Raw genomic sequence first — 6,000 nt, forward strand, 5'->3', positions numbered from 1 at the left:
CCCGTTCTCAGAAATCTCCATGGAAGGAGTGGAAAGAAGTGGGGGAACGCCTCTCCCCAGTCTACCAAGAAAATAAAAGTTGAATGCAGCGGCTGGCAGGCAGGGACCGTGAGGAGTAGCCAGGATTGGAGGAGCAGAAGTCAACAATGCCAAAGAGGAGGAAGGAAAAGAAAAGTGGGGATCCTTAAATATTCACGCCCACTTTCCCCCTTTTTATCCTATTTTTTTGCAATGACTGGTTGCAGATATCCACATGTGTATGCTTGTCAGGTTTGGAAGCCTTCGTTTAAGTTTGTGCGTGTGCACAGAAATAGGCTGACTCCTCGTCTCCTGCCCTTGCTGCCTCTCATCTCTCTCTGCCACTTAAAACCATCCTGCACTTAAAACCAGACCCCCTTCTTCTTTTCCCCTTTCTCTCTCTCTCTCTCTCTCTCTCTCTCTCTCTCTCTCTCTCTCTCTCTCTCTCTCTCTCTCTCTGTGCATTTGTGTGTGAGAGAGAGAGAGAGAGAAAGAGGGAGAGACCAAGTCTGTTGGTTTACCAGCGAGTCACCGCCACCTCCTCCTCGTCTCCTGCCCTTGCTGCCTCTCCTGTGGAGACACGTTTGCATCTCTCTGTGTCTCCCTGTGCCACTCAAAGCCATCCTGCAGCGGTTTCAATCAGCCCCTTCATTGCCAAGTGTCCCCATGGAAGTCAATGGAGGTCCACGGCACCTCAAAAGGCCAGCCACGGCACCTCCAAGTCTGTTGGTTTTACCGGCAAGCCACTGCCTCCTGCAGCTCTCCACCGCTTTCTTTTACTCTGAACCATGGCCCGCGAGGATTCCTCTCCCCACAGCTGCCACACCGGTTCGTCCCTCGCCCTGTTGGTGCCGCAAGGTGCGAGCCGCAGGGACACCTCATCCCAGCGGTGTTGCTGAGTGCCTCCACTGGCTCCTCTGTGCCGATGATGTCAGAACTGCGCTGAACCACTCATTGATTTTGGTGGCATCCCAAAGCTGCCCCAGCCTCGGCCGATGGTCCATGGTCCACAGGATCTGCTCATTGGGCCACCCGGCTTCCTGGCAGCACATCCCACAGGTCTGATAGGGAGGCGGTGGTCTGGCATTGCTTCCCCCCATGTGTGTGTGTGTATGTGTGTGTGTGTGTGTGTGAGAGAGAGAGAGAGAGAGAGAGAGAGAGAGAGAGAGACCTGCAGGATCGGCTGGTAGAGGCGGCGGCAGTCCGGTGTTTGCATTTCTCTGTGTTGAGCCCTGTGGGCCTGACACACAGGAGGGAGGAAAACGCTGGAATGCCGCTTCCCTACCAGCCGTTCCCTGCAAGTCTGACACACACACACACACACACACACACACGAGGGGAGGAAACAATGCCAGACTGCCGCCGCCTCTACCAGCCATTCCTCTGGGTCTGATACATACACACACACACATGCATGAGGGGGGGAAACAACACCGGACTGCCGCTGCCTCTACCAGTTCTGCAAGCCTCCACCGCCTCCTTCTCTCAGCAGCCTGGCCCGAATGAGGGGGCAGCCCCTTTGTTCGGGCCAGGCTGCTGAGAGAAGGAGGTGGCGGAGGCTGGCGGATCCCCATATGGGGGCGGGGAAAATACCTCTGGGTTGATTGATTGAATTTTTTTAGCCCCACTTTTTTCCCAGAACTGCACATGGTGGAGGAGTCCTGGGAGCTGCAGGAGACGGCTCTGGCCAATGAGCTGTCGAGGGGCTAATGAGCTGCAAATGTTGCTGGGCTCCACCAGCCCACATGCACTTCCCTCCTACTGAGCAAGTGCTCAGCCGGGCCAGCGGCAAGGTGGTGGGGGCTGGACCTTCGTAATTACCAGGAGAGTTGTGCGGGCTGAATTCAATCATATGGTGGGCTGTTTGTGGCCCGCGGGCCTTGTGTTTGACATGTCTGATGTAGAGAAAATAGAAAATCTGAAAAGGTTGTATTGAAAAAATTATAATTGGGAGTACATATGAGTCTATTCTTCAAATATCTTAATGCACTCTTCTTAGGCCATTCACAGAGAAAAGTCAATTATAATTACACAAAGAACACAAATATATACTAAACTAATGCAATTTGGAAATAGCTAGTTAAATATTCTCCCAGACAGAAAATGTTGAATAAGGAATTCATTTTTCTTGATGGCCTCATGATATGACCATTAATTATCAATTTCAAAGAAAGCTGAAACAGATAATGAACTTTTACAAATCCTATTTTACAAATATAATATGAGAGCTATGGTGATACAGTGGTTAGAATGCAGTATTGTAGGCTAACTCTGTCTTCTGCCAGGAGTTCGATCCTGACTGACTCAACGTTTACTCAGTCTTCCATCTTCTGAGGTCAGTAAAATGAGGACCCAGATTGTTGGATGCAATATGATGACATTGTAAACTGTTCAGAAAGGGCTATAAAACACTAGGGAGGGAATATATAAATCTAACTGCTACTGCTAACTGCTATCCTCATTTAAGTTCTACCACTGTTCCATAATAAATAAAACATAGACAAGAAGCTTATCTACTAATATCAGTGTTATTATATCACACAAACCTGAATTGGAAGAGTTCTCCTTCCCACATATTTATAATAGTTATTACATTAGGACAAACCAAACCATAAAACATAATTAAAAATGTAAAGAACAGCTAATTTTAATTCATCTTTAATTGCAAGCTTGTTTTTCCTAGCCTTGCATGTTTCTAAATTATAATAGCTCCCAATAGGAAAAAAAGGATATACTCTATTATGACATCAAACAATACAATGAAAAATATTTACAGTTTAGATTGTGGTGTAATTAGCAGTAGATAATTATCATTGTGTTACCTCACTCTAACCTTTCAAGAAAAAAATGACTGACTGGGAACCAACTGAAAATGTGGAGGTAGAGAGATTTTGATATTTTCCAGTGAGAATATTTTCATTATGATAATACTGTATAAGCTTCTCTACAGAAATGAAATATCATACACATTTTTGTAATAACTAATTAATTAGTATTTGTATAACTTCATAGAGCAAGTGCTATTTTAGTAGAATAAAAATTTGTTTACTCTCTTTCCTATTTTTATTTACTTATTTATCAAATAAATAAGTATATGTATTTGATATAAATATTTATATAACCACCCATCTCACCCAAGCCTATGAGTAGCATAGAACAATAGATAAAAGATATAAACAGCAAATAGAAATAAAAATTTAAAGATCATAGTAATAAATCTCATAAAAACCAAAAATATAAATCATGTTGAAAGAAATAAAAATATCCCTTCACCAATGGAGCCATCTAAACAAGTCTCTAATTCTATGGAGATCTAATCTAATCTATGGGATATCAAATGGGGCAGACTGATGTAACCAGGTAGTTTATCTTTCAGATAACCTGGTCTCATGCCATGAAGAGCTTTAAAGATTAAAAACAGCACCTTCAGTTGGACCTGGAAACAAACTGGAAACCAATAAAGCTTGTAGAGCAGAGGTGAAATATGCACTGTTCTATGACTGTACAAGGGATGCAGTGGCTCAGTGGTTTAGGACGCTGAGCTTGTCGATCAGAAGGTCGGCAGTTTGGCGGGTCGAATCCTGAGTGCCGCGTAACAGAGTGAGTGCCTGTTACTCGTCCCAGCTTCTGCCAACCTAGCAGTTCAAAAGTACATAAAAATGCAAGTATAAAAATAGGGACCACTACAGTGGGACGGTAACAGTCATGTCGGCCACATGACCACAGAGACGTCCTCGGATAAGCGCTGGCTCTTCAGCTTTGAAATGGAGATGAACACCGGCCCCTAGAGTTGGAAACGACTAGCATGAATGTGCGGGGAAAACTTTACCTTTACCTTTTATGACTGTACATAACAGCCCAACCTGCTGCATTCAATACCTGCTGAAGCTTCTAGAGACTCTTCAAGGGCATCCCCAAGCAAAGTGTATGACAGTAGTGACAGTTGCAGGTGACTAGAGCTTGAATGATACTAAGGAAAGCCTGACAATCCAGAAACAGGTGGAACTGGCACACAAGGTGAACCAGTACTAAGGTCTTCCTATCCATGAGAGCCAGATGCTTCTTGAGGAAGAGTTATGAAACTGGGAAGATGCACACATTATGCACTGGGTGGGTCTGGGGCAGTGCAAACTCATCTAGCATTAAAGATGATATACTTCCTATCAATGGGCCTCCAAAACCAAAGTGACTTGGTTTTGCCAGGGTTCAGCTAAAGTCTCTTGTACCTCATGCAGATCCTTGCAGTTTTCAGACACTGCAAGGAGACATTCATGGCATTTCTTAATTCACTGGGAGTAGAGATGTATAATTGGGTATCATCAGCATACTCACCCAAGAGCAATGGTTGAGCTCACCCAGCAGCCTCATGTAGAAGTTTATACCAAATGTGCTCAAGCAAATAATCTAGCATAAAAAAGAAACAGCAGAATTTTATTAATTGCTTTCATTTTATTTGACACTAGTCCAAAGAGGTGTTTTTGCATCACATTTTCAGATTATGTCTTGAGTTAAATTGAATAACAGAGGGGAAAATGGGAGTCTAGTTTAGAAATGGACAAAATCCAGTTTGATTTAGTTTATACTTTGTTCATAGCCTAAATAATAATAATAAAATCTTCAGCCAGAATTGCTCTGCTGAGTTGAAATGAAAATTTTAATTAAAATTGACATGACCATCTGCATTCTTCATTAATGATAGATATAGAAGAGAGAGAGAGAGAGTAAGAAAGAGAAAGAGAGAGAGAGAGAATTTTCCAGCCTTAATGAAATGTATATGACTTGCTTGAATCTGTCACTTGAAAAGAAGTTGAACTTAAATGCCAACTTGGGCAAAGTACAATTATTGCAGTGATACAGAAAATCTTTTTCAGTTAATTAAGTACATTCATTGCTTACTTTTGTAGTGACATATTCAGTACCTGAAGATGAAGCACAACATTAAATATTCAGACAGGTAATATAAGCATAGTAATATGGAACCCCTTTTGCTCCTTCCCAAATTATTGCTCCTTTTCTAGATTATCACTTGTGGGGCCTTGGATTTTTGTCCAGCCTTGTTCCACTGGTATGTCATTCAGAAATCTACTCCTTTTAAAAAAAAATCTGCCTTTTGTTTTCTTTTCAACACTTTTTGCCAATTGCTTTGCCTCAGGGATATAAGGCTCCACCATCAAATACAATCATTTCACCGCACAATGTATCTTGAGGAAGGATTGTTTAAAAAGAATATATATACCTGTCCTTCTGGCTTCTAAAAATAAAAATGAAAGTTTCTATTTCCAAAATTCTCCATTCATTTTTTTCCCCATTTCATATCCTCTTTACTCCTTTTAGTATGATTCATCTTTGTCTGAGGAACATTTTAAACTATCATATTCATGCCTACACCCAGTTGTAAATAATGTAGTCTGTCTTTTTTCTTAATTTCTAACAGTAACAGAGTGAGCGCCTGTTACTCGTCCCAGCTTCTGCCAACCTAGCAGTTTGAAAGCACGTAAAAAATGCAAGTAGAAAAATAGGGACCACTACAGTGGGATGGTAATAGCGCTCCGTGTGCCTTTGGCGTCTAGTCATGCCAGCCACATGACCACGGAGTCATCCTCGGACAAGTGCTGGCTCTTTGGCTTTGAAACGGAGATGAGCACCAGCCCCTAGAGTTGGAAACGACTAGCACGCATGTGTGCGGGGGAACCTTTACCTTTGTTCTGTACCAGCCTGCTACCGGCCCTGCAGAAAAGGCAGGGACAACCCCTTTTACAAGAAGGCAAGAGGCTGGAACTAAGCCTACCAAATTTATGGATACAAAAGCAAACAAGACACGAACCATGAAACAGGAGCTATTCAAGCAGTTGCCTTCAGCAAACCAGCCCTCCCACGCATTCCCCTTTTATACAGTTCAGGGCGTGGCTTCTCTCTGCCTCCTTCCGAGGTGCCCCATTGCCTTCCTCTGTTTACTCCTGATTGACTGCCTCCTGCGTCGGG

This window comes from Vipera berus (assembly GCF_964194415.1).
Source record: "Vipera berus genome assembly, chromosome: 5".
Lineage (NCBI taxonomy): Eukaryota > Metazoa > Chordata > Lepidosauria > Squamata > Viperidae > Vipera > Vipera berus.